This window comes from Microcebus murinus, chromosome 21 (genome assembly GCF_040939455.1).
Source record: "Microcebus murinus isolate Inina chromosome 21, M.murinus_Inina_mat1.0, whole genome shotgun sequence".
In the NCBI taxonomy this organism is placed as follows: Eukaryota; Metazoa; Chordata; class Mammalia; order Primates; family Cheirogaleidae; genus Microcebus; species Microcebus murinus.
The window spans coordinates 595,266-613,437 of record NC_134124.1 but is presented as its reverse complement, the minus strand read 5'-3'; the positions used below and the strand labels follow the sequence as shown (position 1 = coordinate 613,437).

General features: G+C 63.5%; 5 non-coding genes across 5 annotated transcripts; all 5 read right to left on the bottom strand.

Moving 5' to 3' along the window:
* Positions 1-1,480: 1,480 nt before the first annotated feature.
* Positions 1,481-1,599, bottom strand: LOC142863222 (5S ribosomal RNA). The gene has a single exon (XR_012914116.1). It is a non-coding gene; the product is annotated as a 5S ribosomal RNA (ribosomal RNA).
* Positions 1,600-5,149: 3,550 nt separating this feature from the next.
* On the bottom strand, positions 5,150-5,268 carry LOC142863224 (5S ribosomal RNA). The gene has a single exon (XR_012914118.1). It is a non-coding gene; the product is annotated as a 5S ribosomal RNA (ribosomal RNA).
* A 3,443-nt stretch (positions 5,269-8,711) lies between these two features.
* Positions 8,712-8,830, bottom strand: LOC142863211 (5S ribosomal RNA). The gene has a single exon (XR_012914105.1). It is a non-coding gene; the product is annotated as a 5S ribosomal RNA (ribosomal RNA).
* Positions 8,831-12,370: 3,540 nt separating this feature from the next.
* On the bottom strand, positions 12,371-12,489 carry LOC142863223 (5S ribosomal RNA). Its single transcript, XR_012914117.1, has one exon. It is a non-coding gene; the product is annotated as a 5S ribosomal RNA (ribosomal RNA).
* A 3,443-nt stretch (positions 12,490-15,932) lies between these two features.
* On the bottom strand, positions 15,933-16,051 carry LOC142863200 (5S ribosomal RNA). Its single transcript, XR_012914094.1, has one exon. It is a non-coding gene; the product is annotated as a 5S ribosomal RNA (ribosomal RNA).
* Between the last annotated feature and the right edge of the window lie 2,121 nt (positions 16,052-18,172).

Sequence of the window (18,172 nt, the reverse complement as noted above, 5' to 3'; positions counted from 1 at the left end):
GTTTTTGCCACTCTGAGGACCCGCAGGCCAGCTGGGCCTTCTGGCAGGACAGAGAGCCCCGGAATCCGACGTGGAGAGCTGGGTGTACGTCCCCACGAGGAGGCGGTCCCCACCTCCGCGGCTCTCCCCTTGCGGGGGGGAAAAGCAGCCACGGGGCCTCAGAGAAGACACCAGGCTGGGCGCCCGCCCCACAGTGGGGGCACGTCCCCCGCAGGCCACTTAGCGCCGGCCGCCGGCCGGCGGACGGTTGGGTGGCGCGAGACGCTGCGGCCGCCCTGCTACCGGGTTCCTGGGAGGGCGTCCTGGAACCAGCGTCCACACCAAGCCCTTGGAAGGCCCAGGCGACGGAGGAGCCCCGTCAGGCAGGGGCCGAGGACGGTGACGGCCCGGGCGGGGAGGAGCGTGTCAGGCAGGGGCAGAGGACGGTGACAGGTGACAGGCCGGGCGGGAAGGAGTCAGTCAGGCAGGGGCCGAGGAGGAGACGGGCTGGGTAAGGGTTAGGGTTAGAGTCAGGGCACAAGTCACAATCGCAAAGACCTGGAAGCGACCCGAGTGCCCATCGACCCACGAGTGCGTAAATGAAATGTGGCGCGTGGACACCACGGAGTGCTATTCAGCTAGGAGGAGCAGCGGTGAGAGGGCACCTCTCGTGGTTCTCCTGGCCAGAGCTGGAACCCGTTCCAGTAAGCCAGGTAGCCCAAGAATGGACACACGAGCACCACGTGCTCGCGCTCACCAGCAAATGGGTACGAACCGATGGACACCTAAGTGGACACAGAGGAATCACCTTCATCGGGTGGGTGTCGGGCGGGTGGGGGGAGGGGATGGGCATACACCTCCATTAGGAATGGGGTGGGTGCGCACCGACTGGGGGATGGGCGCACTTGAGGCTCTGACCCGAGGGGGGAGGCTGGGAGAGGGCAACGTACCCGACCTTAACATTGGTACCCCCACAATACGCTGGAACAACATCAGAGGTAAATGAATAAGAACACAGGGGGGAGGGGGGCACGGGCAACACATGTCACCTTAATACTTGGACTCCCATCATCTGCTTGAAAAGAGAGAGAAAAGAAAATGCAATCATAGAGATAAGAGACACTTTTTAAAAATAATGAATCCGAAGAGAAAAGTAAAAGGAGGCCTGTGGAGCAGGTCTGGGTGTGACTCCGGATCCCCCAACATCAGGTGCCACCACCAAAGATTCCTACGTGTAGCCCATAGAACCCCAAAAGCAACGGGACGAGTTCTGGTCACATACTCCCTCAAAATGACATCCTGGCCTTCTTCTGGAACTCCCTCCCCTCTCAGACTCTCAAGGTTTCCTCCAGCGTGTCGGTTCCCACAGAGCAGACCTTTGGTCTGAGACGCCAGGCAGCGCGGCGGGCGCTGAGGGTGGGGGTGACCCCCACCCCGGGCCGCCGACTCGCTCCCAGAAAGGGGACAGAACAAGAGGCAAAACAAAAAAAAAAAAAGAAGAAGCCTACGGCACCCGGTATTCCCAGGCGGTCTCCCATCCAAGTACTAACCAGGCCCGACCCTGCTTAGCTTCCGAGACCAGACGAGATCGGGCGCGTTCAGGGTGGTGTGGCCCTAGACGGCGGAGGGCGCCCCTGCCCCGCTCAAGAAGCCGAGCCTCTCTGCGCTTCCCCGCCGCCTCCTCCCCCCGCCCCAGGCCCCGCGCCGGCGCTGACCCGCACCGGGCCGGGCCTGTTGAGTTCACCGGCCGGGTCCGGCGGGCTCCGAGGGACGGGGGTGACAGGCGGGGCGGGGCGGGGCGGGGCGGGCAGGGAGCGGCGGGCCGGGGTGGGGGGCTGTCTTTCTATACACACACACACACACACACACACACACACACACACACACTCACACTCACACTCACTCACTCACACTCACACAAGATGCGCCTCCACGGCTGGACTCGCCAAGGTGGAGACCTTCCAGCCCCCTTCCTCTCCTCGCCTGGCCCACCCCCAGCTCGTGGCCGCCGCCGCCGCCGCCGCCGCCGCCGATTGCGCACGCGCGGGTCGCCCGCCCTTTGACCCCAGGCAGGGGCCGCCATCCCCGACAACCCCTTTCAGCTGCGCCCCCCACCCTGTGGGTGGGCTGCCGCCTATTCCCCCGGGCCCGGGCTGGGGCACAGCGCATGGGGGAGGGGAGCGAGTGTATGGGGCGTCTCTCTCTCTCTCTAGGGATGTGTCCCATGGGTGGGGTGGCGTGGTTTGTGGGGCGCTGAAGAAATCAGTCCCCTCCATCTCCTACCTCTGGAAAACGCCCAAGCCCTTGGAGAACTGCCGGCAACGCGACCGTGGGGGCCGGGACCCTCCTCTGTGTCCTCCTGTGGCCCAGTCCAAGGGGCCTGGGCCTGGCCGGGGCTGCATTGGACCCCGACCACCCTGGCGTGTGGACTCGCTAAAAATCGGCGATTAGATATTGGATTCCAGCTTCATTGAGGTCATTTCACTAATGAGTGCACCGGAAAGAGTTTCCTAATCCATCTGTGAGGGTGGCAACTGAAAGAGAATTTTAAAGCTGACAGAATAGGCGAGGAAAGGCATAGGAGATTTCCACACCCAGTAAGGAAGCCTTTCCCGAAATGGAAGAAAGAAACGAGCAAACAGAAACACCGGTAGCCCGCCAGGATCAGAGTCTGCCCCCGAGAGAAAGTACCCTGACCAGGTTCACCCGTGGGTGGGTGGCGAGCTAGCGGCATTCAGAAGAGCGAGGCCCGCAGTCTGTGCAGAAGACACCTGCACTCGGGTGTGTGTGGCGGCACGATTCACAAGCAGCTCCAGATGTTAAGCCAAGGAGAAGCCAGGGAGTTCCCAACGCCCCAGGTGTCCTCAGCCCACGACTGGCTGCTGGGGGAATGCGCAGCCCGGCTCCTTGTCTCAGAGCCCTTGTCTCAGAGCGGGACAACCAGGAGGTGTGACGTACACCCCGGGGTTCCCAGGAGGATCAGGCTGAAGCTGGGACTTGGCCTGAAAGTGTCCCCTCGCATGGCCACCCCCTTCCCCTTCCTGCTCCTCTACTCCTGGTGCCCCTCCATCCAGGGGCCAGACCTTAAAGAGTCACCCGCAAGAGAATCCTGGTCCCAAAGGAGCCTTCTGGGGGACCCGTGCTGAGAGAGGTTGTGGGCATGGCCCGCTGGGGCTCTGCCCGACCCAGGGCTGAGAGATGCAACCTCCCAGCTCTGGGTCCCTGCAGGGGAAGCGTTGGCAAGCACAGGGCCAGTCCTCCAAAGGCCCAGGTGCAGGGAGCCCAGGCCAAGCAGCCTGTGGAAGAAGCCACCCCGGGAACACGACTGCAGGCCACGGCCCTTCCCACCTCCTCCTCCTCCTCCTCCTGCTCCTCCACCCCCCCCCGACCTCCCACCCCCCCACCCCACCCCCCGACATGGCGCAGGGCTCAGAGACACCTCAGACACTTGCTACCCAAAGTGCAAAGGGCATCAGTTGCTCCTCCAAACCGCCCCCCCTGCCCAGCAGACCGCGTTGTCCAGCCAGCCCCCGGGCCTCCCTGGGGTGCCCAGCACAAAAGTGCAGACAACCACCGGACCCTCAATCTCAGTTTTCGGATGTTTTTGCCACTCTGAGGACCCGCAGGCCAGCTGGGCCTTCTGGCAGGACAGAGAGCCCCGGAATCCGACGTGGAGAGCTGGGTGTACGTCCCCACGAGGAGGCGGTCCCCACCTCCGCGGCTCTCCCCTTGCGGGGGGGAAAAGCAGCCACGGGGCCTCAGAGAAGACACCAGGCTGGGCGCCCGCCCCACAGTGGGGGCACGTCCCCCGCAGGCCACTTAGCGCCGGCCGCCGGCCGGCGGACGGTTGGGTGGCGCGAGACGCTGCGGCCGCCCTGCTACCGGGTTCCTGGGAGGGCGTCCTGGAACCAGCGTCCACACCAAGCCCTTGGAAGGCCCAGGCGACGGAGGAGCCCCGTCAGGCAGGGGCCGAGGACGGTGACGGCCCGGGCGGGGAGGAGCGTGTCAGGCAGGGGCAGAGGACGGTGACAGGTGACAGGCCGGGCGGGAAGGAGTCAGTCAGGCAGGGGCCGAGGAGGAGACGGGCTGGGTAAGGGTTAGGGTTAGAGTCAGGGCACAAGTCACAATCGCAAAGACCTGGAAGCGACCCGAGTGCCCATCGACCCACGAGTGCGTAAATGAAATGTGGCGCGTGGACACCACGGAGTGCTATTCAGCTAGGAGGAGCAGCGGTGAGAGGGCACCTCTCGTGGTTCTCCTGGCCAGAGCTGGAACCCGTTCCAGTAAGCCAGGTAGCCCAAGAATGGACACACGAGCACCACGTGCTCGCGCTCACCAGCAAATGGGTACGAACCGATGGACACCTAAGTGGACACAGAGGAATCACCTTCATCGGGTGGGTGTCGGGCGGGTGGGGGGAGGGGATGGGCATACACCTCCATTAGGAATGGGGTGGGTGCGCACCGACTGGGGGATGGGCGCACTTGAGGCTCTGACCCGAGGGGGGAGGCTGGGAGAGGGCAACGTACCCGACCTTAACATTGGTACCCCCACAATACGCTGGAACAACATCAGAGGTAAATGAATAAGAACACAGGGGGGAGGGGGGCACGGGCAACACATGTCACCTTAATACTTGGACTCCCATCATCTGCTTGAAAAGAGAGAGAAAAGAAAATGCAATCATAGAGATAAGAGACACTTTTTAAAAATAATGAATCCGAAGAGAAAAGTAAAAGGAGGCCTGTGGAGCAGGTCTGGGTGTGACTCCGGATCCCCCAACATCAGGTGCCACCACCAAAGATTCCTACGTGTAGCCCATAGAACCCCAAAAGCAACGGGACGAGTTCTGGTCACATACTCCCTCAAAATGACATCCTGGCCTTCTTCTGGAACTCCCTCCCCTCTCAGACTCTCAAGGTTTCCTCCAGCGTGTCGGTTCCCACAGAGCAGACCTTTGGTCTGAGACCTGACAGTCCAGAAGCCACGCATGCTGCCGCGTGACGGCGGTGTCGCGGCTTGGGACAAGAGGAGGCCCCACGGTGCGGGCTGGGGCGCCAGGCACCGCGGCGGGCGCTGAGGGTGGGGGTGACCCCCACCCCGGGCCGCCGACTCGCTCCCAGAAAGGGGACAGAACAAGAGGCAAAACAAAAAAAAAAAAAAAAGAAGAAGCCTACGGCACCCGGTATTCCCAGGCGGTCTCCCATCCAAGTACTAACCAGGCCCGACCCTGCTTAGCTTCCCAGACCAGACGAGATCGGGCGCGTTCAGGGTGGTGTGGCCCTAGACGGCGGAGGGCGCCCCTGCCCCGCTCAAGAAGCCGAGCCTCTCTGCGCTTCCCCGCCGCCTCCTCCCCCCGCCCCAGGCCCCGCGCCGGCGCTGACCCGCACCGGGCCGGGCCTGTTGAGTTCACCGGCCGGGTCCGGCGGGCTCCGAGGGACGGGGGTGACAGGCGGGGCGGGGCGGGGCGGGGCGGGCAGGGAGCGGCGGGCCGGGGTGGGGGGCTGTCTCTCTATACACACACACACACACACACACTCACACTCACACTCACTCACTCACACTCACACAAGATGCGCCTCCACGGCTGGACTCGCCAAGGTGGAGACCTTCCAGCCCCCTTCCTCTCCTCGCCTGGCCCACCCCCAGCTCGTGGCCGCCGCCGCCGCCGCCGCCGCCGCCGATTGCGCACGCGCGGGTCGCCCGCCCTTTGACCCCAGGCAGGGGCCGCCATCCCCGACAACCCCTTTCAGCTGCGCCCCCCACCCTGTGGGTGGGCTGCCGCCTATTCCCCCGGGCCCGGGCTGGGGCACAGCGCATGGGGGAGGGGAGCGAGTGTATGGGGCGTCTCTCTCTCTCTCTAGGGATGTGTCCCATGGGTGGGGTGGCGTGGTTTGTGGGGCGCTGAAGAAATCAGTCCCCTCCATCTCCTACCTCTGGAAAACGCCCAAGCCCTTGGAGAACTGCCGGCAACGCGACCGTGGGGGCCGGGACCCTCCTCTGTGTCCTCCTGTGGCCCAGTCCAAGGGGCCTGGGCCTGGCCGGGGCTGCATTGGACCCCGACCACCCTGGCGTGTGGACTCGCTAAAAATCGGCGATTAGATATTGGATTCCAGCTTCATTGAGGTCATTTCACTAATGAGTGCACCGGAAAGAGTTTCCTAATCCATCTGTGAGGGTGGCAACTGAAAGAGAATTTTAAAGCTGACAGAATAGGCGAGGAAAGGCATAGGAGATTTCCACACCCAGTAAGGAAGCCTTTCCCGAAATGGAAGAAAGAAACGAGCAAACAGAAACACCGGTAGCCCGCCAGGATCAGAGTCTGCCCCCGAGAGAAAGTACCCTGACCAGGTTCACCCGTGGGTGGGTGGCGAGCTAGCGGCATTCAGAAGAGCGAGGCCCGCAGTCTGTGCAGAAGACACCTGCACTCGGGTGTGTGTGGCGGCACGATTCACAAGCAGCTCCAGATGTTAAGCCAAGGAGAAGCCAGGGAGTTCCCAACGCCCCAGGTGTCCTCAGCCCACGACTGGCTGCTGGGGGAATGCGCAGCCCGGCTCCTTGTCTCAGAGCCCTTGTCTCAGAGCGGGACAACCAGGAGGTGTGACGTACACCCCGGGGTTCCCAGGAGGATCAGGCTGAAGCTGGGACTTGGCCTGAAAGTGTCCCCTCGCATGGCCACCCCCTTCCCCTTCCTGCTCCTCTACTCCTGGTGCCCCTCCATCCAGGGGCCAGACCTTAAAGAGTCACCCGCAAGAGAATCCTGGTCCCAAAGGAGCCTTCTGGGGGACCCGTGCTGAGAGAGGTTGTGGGCATGGCCCGCTGGGGCTCTGCCCGACCCAGGGCTGAGAGATGCAACCTCCCAGCTCTGGGTCCCTGCAGGGGAAGCGTTGGCAAGCACAGGGCCAGTCCTCCAAAGGCCCAGGTGCAGGGAGCCCAGGCCAAGCAGCCTGTGGAAGAAGCCACCCCGGGAACACGACTGCAGGCCACGGCCCTTCCCACCTCCTCCTCCTCCTCCTCCTGCTCCTCCACCCCCCCCCCGACCTCCCACCCCCCCACCCCACCCCCCGACATGGCGCAGGGCTCAGAGACACCTCAGACACTTGCTACCCAAAGTGCAAAGGGCATCAGTTGCTCCTCCAAACCGCCCCCCCTGCCCAGCAGACCGCGTTGTCCAGCCAGCCCCCGGGCCTCCCTGGGGTGCCCAGCACAAAAGTGCAGACAACCACCGGACCCTCAATCTCAGTTTTCGGATGTTTTTGCCACTCTGAGGACCCGCAGGCCAGCTGGGCCTTCTGGCAGGACAGAGAGCCCCGGAATCCGACGTGGAGAGCTGGGTGTACGTCCCCACGAGGAGGCGGTCCCCACCTCCGCGGCTCTCCCCTTGCGGGGGGGAAAAGCAGCCACGGGGCCTCAGAGAAGACACCAGGCTGGGCGCCCGCCCCACAGTGGGGGCACGTCCCCCGCAGGCCACTTAGCGCCGGCCGCCGGCCGGCGGACGGTTGGGTGGCGCGAGACGCTGCGGCCGCCCTGCTACCGGGTTCCTGGGAGGGCGTCCTGGAACCAGCGTCCACACCAAGCCCTTGGAAGGCCCAGGCGACGGAGGAGCCCCGTCAGGCAGGGGCCGAGGACGGTGACGGCCCGGGCGGGGAGGAGCGTGTCAGGCAGGGGCAGAGGACGGTGACAGGTGACAGGCCGGGCGGGAAGGAGTCAGTCAGGCAGGGGCCGAGGAGGAGACGGGCTGGGTAAGGGTTAGGGTTAGAGTCAGGGCACAAGTCACAATCGCAAAGACCTGGAAGCGACCCGAGTGCCCATCGACCCACGAGTGCGTAAATGAAATGTGGCGCGTGGACACCACGGAGTGCTATTCAGCTAGGAGGAGCAGCGGTGAGAGGGCACCTCTCGTGGTTCTCCTGGCCAGAGCTGGAACCCGTTCCAGTAAGCCAGGTAGCCCAAGAATGGACACACGAGCACCACGTGCTCGCGCTCACCAGCAAATGGGTACGAACCGATGGACACCTAAGTGGACACAGAGGAATCACCTTCATCGGGTGGGTGTCGGGCGGGTGGGGGGAGGGGATGGGCATACACCTCCATTAGGAATGGGGTGGGTGCGCACCGACTGGGGGATGGGCGCACTTGAGGCTCTGACCCGAGGGGGGAGGCTGGGAGAGGGCAACGTACCCGACCTTAACATTGGTACCCCCACAATACGCTGGAACAACATCAGAGGTAAATGAATAAGAACACAGGGGGGAGGGGGGCACGGGCAACACATGTCACCTTAATACTTGGACTCCCATCATCTGCTTGAAAAGAGAGAGAAAAGAAAATGCAATCATAGAGATAAGAGACACTTTTTAAAAATAATGAATCCGAAGAGAAAAGTAAAAGGAGGCCTGTGGAGCAGGTCTGGGTGTGACTCCGGATCCCCCAACATCAGGTGCCACCACCAAAGATTCCTACGTGTAGCCCATAGAACCCCAAAAGCAACGGGACGAGTTCTGGTCACATACTCCCTCAAAATGACATCCTGGCCTTCTTCTGGAACTCCCTCCCCTCTCAGACTCTCAAGGTTTCCTCCAGCGTGTCGGTTCCCACAGAGCAGACCTTTGGTCTGAGACGCCAGGCAGCGCGGCGGGCGCTGAGGGTGGGGGTGACCCCCACCCCGGGCCGCCGACTCGCTCCCAGAAAGGGGACAGAACAAGAGGCAAAACAAAAAAAAAAAAAGAAGAAGCCTACGGCACCCGGTATTCCCAGGCGGTCTCCCATCCAAGTACTAACCAGGCCCGACCCTGCTTAGCTTCCGAGACCAGACGAGATCGGGCGCGTTCAGGGTGGTGTGGCCCTAGACGGCGGAGGGCGCCCCTGCCCCGCTCAAGAAGCCGAGCCTCTCTGCGCTTCCCCGCCGCCTCCTCCCCCCGCCCCAGGCCCCGCGCCGGCGCTGACCCGCACCGGGCCGGGCCTGTTGAGTTCACCGGCCGGGTCCGGCGGGCTCCGAGGGACGGGGGTGACAGGCGGGGCGGGGCGGGGCGGGGCGGGCAGGGAGCGGCGGGCCAGGGTGGGGGGCTGTCTTTCTATACACACACACACACACACACACACACACACTCACACTCACACTCACTCACTCACACTCACACAAGATGCGCCTCCACGGCTGGACTCGCCAAGGTGGAGACCTTCCAGCCCCCTTCCTCTCCTCGCCTGGCCCACCCCCAGCTCGTGGCCGCCGCCGCCGCCGCCGCCGCCGCCGATTGCGCACGCGCGGGTCGCCCGCCCTTTGACCCCAGGCAGGGGCCGCCATCCCCGACAACCCCTTTCAGCTGCGCCCCCCACCCTGTGGGTGGGCTGCCGCCTATTCCCCCGGGCCCGGGCTGGGGCACAGCGCATGGGGGAGGGGAGCGAGTGTATGGGGCGTCTCTCTCTCTCTCTAGGGATGTGTCCCATGGGTGGGGTGGCGTGGTTTGTGGGGCGCTGAAGAAATCAGTCCCCTCCATCTCCTACCTCTGGAAAACGCCCAAGCCCTTGGAGAACTGCCGGCAACGCGACCGTGGGGGCCGGGACCCTCCTCTGTGTCCTCCTGTGGCCCAGTCCAAGGGGCCTGGGCCTGGCCGGGGCTGCATTGGACCCCGACCACCCTGGCGTGTGGACTCGCTAAAAATCGGCGATTAGATATTGGATTCCAGCTTCATTGAGGTCATTTCACTAATGAGTGCACCGGAAAGAGTTTCCTAATCCATCTGTGAGGGTGGCAACTGAAAGAGAATTTTAAAGCTGACAGAATAGGCGAGGAAAGGCATAGGAGATTTCCACACCCAGTAAGGAAGCCTTTCCCGAAATGGAAGAAAGAAACGAGCAAACAGAAACACCGGTAGCCCGCCAGGATCAGAGTCTGCCCCCGAGAGAAAGTACCCTGACCAGGTTCACCCGTGGGTGGGTGGCGAGCTAGCGGCATTCAGAAGAGCGAGGCCCGCAGTCTGTGCAGAAGACACCTGCACTCGGGTGTGTGTGGCGGCACGATTCACAAGCAGCTCCAGATGTTAAGCCAAGGAGAAGCCAGGGAGTTCCCAACGCCCCAGGTGTCCTCAGCCCACGACTGGCTGCTGGGGGAATGCGCAGCCCGGCTCCTTGTCTCAGAGCCCTTGTCTCAGAGCGGGACAACCAGGAGGTGTGACGTACACCCCGGGGTTCCCAGGAGGATCAGGCTGAAGCTGGGACTTGGCCTGAAAGTGTCCCCTCGCATGGCCACCCCCTTCCCCTTCCTGCTCCTCTACTCCTGGTGCCCCTCCATCCAGGGGCCAGACCTTAAAGAGTCACCCGCAAGAGAATCCTGGTCCCAAAGGAGCCTTCTGGGGGACCCGTGCTGAGAGAGGTTGTGGGCATGGCCCGCTGGGGCTCTGCCCGACCCAGGGCTGAGAGATGCAACCTCCCAGCTCTGGGTCCCTGCAGGGGAAGCGTTGGCAAGCACAGGGCCAGTCCTCCAAAGGCCCAGGTGCAGGGAGCCCAGGCCAAGCAGCCTGTGGAAGAAGCCACCCCGGGAACACGACTGCAGGCCACGGCCCTTCCCACCTCCTCCTCCTCCTCCTCCTGCTCCTCCACCCCCCCCCGACCTCCCACCCCCCCACCCCACCCCCCGACATGGCGCAGGGCTCAGAGACACCTCAGACACTTGCTACCCAAAGTGCAAAGGGCATCAGTTGCTCCTCCAAACCGCCCCCCCTGCCCAGCAGACCGCGTTGTCCAGCCAGCCCCCGGGCCTCCCTGGGGTGCCCAGCACAAAAGTGCAGACAACCACCGGACCCTCAATCTCAGTTTTCGGATGTTTTTGCCACTCTGAGGACCCGCAGGCCAGCTGGGCCTTCTGGCAGGACAGAGAGCCCCGGAATCCGACGTGGAGAGCTGGGTGTACGTCCCCACGAGGAGGCGGTCCCCACCTCCGCGGCTCTCCCCTTGCGGGGGGGAAAAGCAGCCACGGGGCCTCAGAGAAGACACCAGGCTGGGCGCCCGCCCCACAGTGGGGGCACGTCCCCCGCAGGCCACTTAGCGCCGGCCGCCGGCCGGCGGACGGTTGGGTGGCGCGAGACGCTGCGGCCGCCCTGCTACCGGGTTCCTGGGAGGGCGTCCTGGAACCAGCGTCCACACCAAGCCCTTGGAAGGCCCAGGCGACGGAGGAGCCCCGTCAGGCAGGGGCCGAGGACGGTGACGGCCCGGGCGGGGAGGAGCGTGTCAGGCAGGGGCAGAGGACGGTGACAGGTGACAGGCCGGGCGGGAAGGAGTCAGTCAGGCAGGGGCCGAGGAGGAGACGGGCTGGGTAAGGGTTAGGGTTAGAGTCAGGGCACAAGTCACAATCGCAAAGACCTGGAAGCGACCCGAGTGCCCATCGACCCACGAGTGCGTAAATGAAATGTGGCGCGTGGACACCACGGAGTGCTATTCAGCTAGGAGGAGCAGCGGTGAGAGGGCACCTCTCGTGGTTCTCCTGGCCAGAGCTGGAACCCGTTCCAGTAAGCCAGGTAGCCCAAGAATGGACACACGAGCACCACGTGCTCGCGCTCACCAGCAAATGGGTACGAACCGATGGACACCTAAGTGGACACAGAGGAATCACCTTCATCGGGTGGGTGTCGGGCGGGTGGGGGGAGGGGATGGGCATACACCTCCATTAGGAATGGGGTGGGTGCGCACCGACTGGGGGATGGGCGCACTTGAGGCTCTGACCCGAGGGGGGAGGCTGGGAGAGGGCAACGTACCCGACCTTAACATTGGTACCCCCACAATACGCTGGAACAACATCAGAGGTAAATGAATAAGAACACAGGGGGGAGGGGGGCACGGGCAACACATGTCACCTTAATACTTGGACTCCCATCATCTGCTTGAAAAGAGAGAGAAAAGAAAATGCAATCATAGAGATAAGAGACACTTTTTAAAAATAATGAATCCGAAGAGAAAAGTAAAAGGAGGCCTGTGGAGCAGGTCTGGGTGTGACTCCGGATCCCCCAACATCAGGTGCCACCACCAAAGATTCCTACGTGTAGCCCATAGAACCCCAAAAGCAACGGGACGAGTTCTGGTCACATACTCCCTCAAAATGACATCCTGGCCTTCTTCTGGAACTCCCTCCCCTCTCAGACTCTCAAGGTTTCCTCCAGCGTGTCGGTTCCCACAGAGCAGACCTTTGGTCTGAGACCTGACAGTCCAGAAGCCACGCATGCTGCCGCGTGACGGCGGTGTCGCGGCTTGGGACAAGAGGAGGCCCCACGGTGCGGGCTGGGGCGCCAGGCACCGCGGCGGGCGCTGAGGGTGGGGGTGACCCCCACCCCGGGCCGCCGACTCGCTCCCAGAAAGGGGACAGAACAAGAGGCAAAACAAAAAAAAAAAAAAAAGAAGAAGCCTACGGCACCCGGTATTCCCAGGCGGTCTCCCATCCAAGTACTAACCAGGCCCGACCCTGCTTAGCTTCCCAGACCAGACGAGATCGGGCGCGTTCAGGGTGGTGTGGCCCTAGACGGCGGAGGGCGCCCCTGCCCCGCTCAAGAAGCCGAGCCTCTCTGCGCTTCCCCGCCGCCTCCTCCCCCCGCCCCAGGCCCCGCGCCGGCGCTGACCCGCACCGGGCCGGGCCTGTTGAGTTCACCGGCCGGGTCCGGCGGGCTCCGAGGGACGGGGGTGACAGGCGGGGCGGGGCGGGGCGGGGCGGGCAGGGAGCGGCGGGCCGGGGTGGGGGGCTGTCTCTCTATACACACACACACACACACACACTCACACTCACACTCACTCACTCACACTCACACAAGATGCGCCTCCACGGCTGGACTCGCCAAGGTGGAGACCTTCCAGCCCCCTTCCTCTCCTCGCCTGGCCCACCCCCAGCTCGTGGCCGCCGCCGCCGCCGCCGCCGCCGCCGATTGCGCACGCGCGGGTCGCCCGCCCTTTGACCCCAGGCAGGGGCCGCCATCCCCGACAACCCCTTTCAGCTGCGCCCCCCACCCTGTGGGTGGGCTGCCGCCTATTCCCCCGGGCCCGGGCTGGGGCACAGCGCATGGGGGAGGGGAGCGAGTGTATGGGGCGTCTCTCTCTCTCTCTAGGGATGTGTCCCATGGGTGGGGTGGCGTGGTTTGTGGGGCGCTGAAGAAATCAGTCCCCTCCATCTCCTACCTCTGGAAAACGCCCAAGCCCTTGGAGAACTGCCGGCAACGCGACCGTGGGGGCCGGGACCCTCCTCTGTGTCCTCCTGTGGCCCAGTCCAAGGGGCCTGGGCCTGGCCGGGGCTGCATTGGACCCCGACCACCCTGGCGTGTGGACTCGCTAAAAATCGGCGATTAGATATTGGATTCCAGCTTCATTGAGGTCATTTCACTAATGAGTGCACCGGAAAGAGTTTCCTAATCCATCTGTGAGGGTGGCAACTGAAAGAGAATTTTAAAGCTGACAGAATAGGCGAGGAAAGGCATAGGAGATTTCCACACCCAGTAAGGAAGCCTTTCCCGAAATGGAAGAAAGAAACGAGCAAACAGAAACACCGGTAGCCCGCCAGGATCAGAGTCTGCCCCCGAGAGAAAGTACCCTGACCAGGTTCACCCGTGGGTGGGTGGCGAGCTAGCGGCATTCAGAAGAGCGAGGCCCGCAGTCTGTGCAGAAGACACCTGCACTCGGGTGTGTGTGGCGGCACGATTCACAAGCAGCTCCAGATGTTAAGCCAAGGAGAAGCCAGGGAGTTCCCAACGCCCCAGGTGTCCTCAGCCCACGACTGGCTGCTGGGGGAATGCGCAGCCCGGCTCCTTGTCTCAGAGCCCTTGTCTCAGAGCGGGACAACCAGGAGGTGTGACGTACACCCCGGGGTTCCCAGGAGGATCAGGCTGAAGCTGGGACTTGGCCTGAAAGTGTCCCCTCGCATGGCCACCCCCTTCCCCTTCCTGCTCCTCTACTCCTGGTGCCCCTCCATCCAGGGGCCAGACCTTAAAGAGTCACCCGCAAGAGAATCCTGGTCCCAAAGGAGCCTTCTGGGGGACCCGTGCTGAGAGAGGTTGTGGGCATGGCCCGCTGGGGCTCTGCCCGACCCAGGGCTGAGAGATGCAACCTCCCAGCTCTGGGTCCCTGCAGGGGAAGCGTTGGCAAGCACAGGGCCAGTCCTCCAAAGGCCCAGGTGCAGGGAGCCCAGGCCAAGCAGCCTGTGGAAGAAGCCACCCCGGGAACACGACTGCAGGCCACGGCCCTTCCCACCTCCTCCTCCTCCTCCTCCTGCTCCTCCACCCCCCCCCCGACCTCCCACCCCCCCACCCCACCCCCCGACATGGCGCAGGGCTCAGAGACACCTCAGACACTTGCTACCCAAAGTGCAAAGGGCATCAGTTGCTCCTCCAAACCGCCCCCCCTGCCCAGCAGACCGCGTTGTCCAGCCAGCCCCCGGGCCTCCCTGGGGTGCCCAGCACAAAAGTGCAGACAACCACCGGACCCTCAATCTCAGTTTTCGGATGTTTTTGCCACTCTGAGGACCCGCAGGCCAGCTGGGCCTTCTGGCAGGACAGAGAGCCCCGGAATCCGACGTGGAGAGCTGGGTGTACGTCCCCACGAGGAGGCGGTCCCCACCTCCGCGGCTCTCCCCTTGCGGGGGGGAAAAGCAGCCACGGGGCCTCAGAGAAGACACCAGGCTGGGCGCCCGCCCCACAGTGGGGGCACGTCCCCCGCAGGCCACTTAGCGCCGGCCGCCGGCCGGCGGACGGTTGGGTGGCGCGAGACGCTGCGGCCGCCCTGCTACCGGGTTCCTGGGAGGGCGTCCTGGAACCAGCGTCCACACCAAGCCCTTGGAAGGCCCAGGCGACGGAGGAGCCCCGTCAGGCAGGGGCCGAGGACGGTGACGGCCCGGGCGGGGAGGAGCGTGTCAGGCAGGGGCAGAGGACGGTGACAGGTGACAGGCCGGGCGGGAAGGAGTCAGTCAGGCAGGGGCCGAGGAGGAGACGGGCTGGGTAAGGGTTAGGGTTAGAGTCAGGGCACAAGTCACAATCGCAAAGACCTGGAAGCGACCCGAGTGCCCATCGACCCACGAGTGCGTAAATGAAATGTGGCGCGTGGACACCACGGAGTGCTATTCAGCTAGGAGGAGCAGCGGTGAGAGGGCACCTCTCGTGGTTCTCCTGGCCAGAGCTGGAACCCGTTCCAGTAAGCCAGGTAGCCCAAGAATGGACACACGAGCACCACGTGCTCGCGCTCACCAGCAAATGGGTACGAACCGATGGACACCTAAGTGGACACAGAGGAATCACCTTCATCGGGTGGGTGTCGGGCGGGTGGGGGGAGGGGATGGGCATACACCTCCATTAGGAATGGGGTGGGTGCGCACCGACTGGGGGATGGGCGCACTTGAGGCTCTGACCCGAGGGGGGAGGCTGGGAGAGGGCAACGTACCCGACCTTAACATTGGTACCCCCACAATACGCTGGAACAACATCAGAGGTAAATGAATAAGAACACAGGGGGGAGGGGGGCACGGGCAACACATGTCACCTTAATACTTGGACTCCCATCATCTGCTTGAAAAGAGAGAGAAAAGAAAATGCAATCATAGAGATAAGAGACACTTTTTAAAAATAATGAATCCGAAGAGAAAAGTAAAAGGAGGCCTGTGGAGCAGGTCTGGGTGTGACTCCGGATCCCCCAACATCAGGTGCCACCACCAAAGATTCCTACGTGTAGCCCATAGAACCCCAAAAGCAACGGGACGAGTTCTGGTCACATACTCCCTCAAAATGACATCCTGGCCTTCTTCTGGAACTCCCTCCCCTCTCAGACTCTCAAGGTTTCCTCCAGCGTGTCGGTTCCCACAGAGCAGACCTTTGGTCTGAGACGCCAGGCAGCGCGGCGGGCGCTGAGGGTGGGGGTGACCCCCACCCCGGGCCGCCGACTCGCTCCCAGAAAGGGGACAGAACAAGAGGCAAAACAAAAAAAAAAAAAGAAGAAGCCTACGGCACCCGGTATTCCCAGGCGGTCTCCCATCCAAGTACTAACCAGGCCCGACCCTGCTTAGCTTCCGAGACCAGACGAGATCGGGCGCGTTCAGGGTGGTGTGGCCCTAGACGGCGGAGGGCGCCCCTGCCCCGCTCAAGAAGCCGAGCCTCTCTGCGCTTCCCCGCCGCCTCCTCCCCCCGCCCCAGGCCCCGCGCCGGCGCTGACCCGCACCGGGCCGGGCCTGTTGAGTTCACCGGCCGGGTCCGGCGGGCTCCGAGGGACGGGGGTGACAGGCGGGGCGGGGCGGGGCGGGGCGGGCAGGGAGCGGCGGGCCGGGGTGGGGGGCTGTCTTTCTATACACACACACACACACACACACACACACACTCACACTCACACTCACTCACTCACACTCACACAAGATGCGCCTCCACGGCTGGACTCGCCAAGGTGGAGACCTTCCAGCCCCCTTCCTCTCCTCGCCTGGCCCACCCCCAGCTCGTGGCCGCCGCCGCCGCCGCCGCCGCCGCCGATTGCGCACGCGCGGGTCGCCCGCCCTTTGACCCCAGGCAGGGGCCGCCATCCCCGACAACCCCTTTCAGCTGCGCCCCCCACCCTGTGGGTGGGCTGCCGCCTATTCCCCCGGGCCCGGGCTGGGGCACAGCGCATGGGGGAGGGGAGCGAGTGTATGGGGCGTCTCTCTCTCTCTCTAGGGATGTGTCCCATGGGTGGGGTGGCGTGGTTTGTGGGGCGCTGAAGAAATCAGTCCCCTCCATCTCCTACCTCTGGAAAACGCCCAAGCCCTTGGAGAACTGCCGGCAACGCGACCGTGGGGGCCGGGACCCTCCTCTGTGTCCTCCTGTGGCCCAGTCCAAGGGGCCTGGGCCTGGCCGGGGCTGCATTGGACCCCGACCACCCTGGCGTGTGGACTCGCTAAAAATCGGCGATTAGATATTGGATTCCAGCTTCATTGAGGTCATTTCACTAATGAGTGCACCGGAAAGAGTTTCCTAATCCATCTGTGAGGGTGGCAACTGAAAGAGAATTTTAAAGCTGACAGAATAGGCGAGGAAAGGCATAGGAGATTTCCACACCCAGTAAGGAAGCCTTTCCCGAAATGGAAGAAAGAAACGAGCAAACAGAAACACCGGTAGCCCGCCAGGATCAGAGTCTGCCCCCGAGAGAAAGTACCCTGACCAGGTTCACCCGTGGGTGGGTGGCGAGCTAGCGGCATTCAGAAGAGCGAGGCCCGCAGTCTGTGCAGAAGACACCTGCACTCGGGTGTGTGTGGCGGCACGATTCACAAGCAGCTCCAGATGTTAAGCCAAGGAGAAGCCAGGGAGTTCCCAACGCCCCAGGTGTCCTCAGCCCACGACTGGCTGCTGGGGGAATGCGCAGCCCGGCTCCTTGTCTCAGAGCCCTTGTCTCAGAGCGGGACAACCAGGAGGTGTGACGTACACCCCGGGGTTCCCAGGAGGATCAGGCTGAAGCTGGGACTTGGCCTGAAAGTGTCCCCTCGCATGGCCACCCCCTTCCCCTTCCTGCTCCTCTACTCCTGGTGCCCCTCCATCCAGGGGCCAGACCTTAAAGAGTCACCCGCAAGAGAATCCTGGTCCCAAAGGAGCCTTCTGGGGGACCCGTGCTGAGAGAGGTTGTGGGCATGGCCCGCTGGGGCTCTGCCCGACCCAGGGCTGAGAGATGCAACCTCCCAGCTCTGGGTCCCTGCAGGGGAAGCGTTGGCAAGCACAGGGCCAGTCCTCCAAAGGCCCAGGTGCAGGGAGCCCAGGCCAAGCAGCCTGTGGAAGAAGCCACCCCGGGAACACGACTGCAGGCCACGGCCCTTCCCACCTCCTCCTCCTCCTCCTCCTGCTCCTCCACCCCCCCCCCGACCTCCCACCCCCCCACCCCACCCCCCGACATGGCGCAGGGCTCAGAGACACCTCAGACACTTGCTACCCAAAGTGCAAAGGGCATCAGTTGCTCCTCCAAACCGCCCCCCCTGCCCAGCAGACCGCGTTGTCCAGCCAGCCCCCGGGCCTCCCTGGGGTGCCCAGCACAAAAGTGCAGACAACCACCGGACCCTCAATCTCAGTTTTCGGATGTTTTTGCCACTCTGAGGACCCGCAGGCCAGCTGGGCCTTCTGGCAGGACAGAGAGCCCCGGAATCCGACGTGGAGAGCTGGGTGTACGTCCCCACGAGGAGGCGGTCCCCACCTCCGCGGCTCTCCCCTTGCGGGGGGGAAAAGCAGCC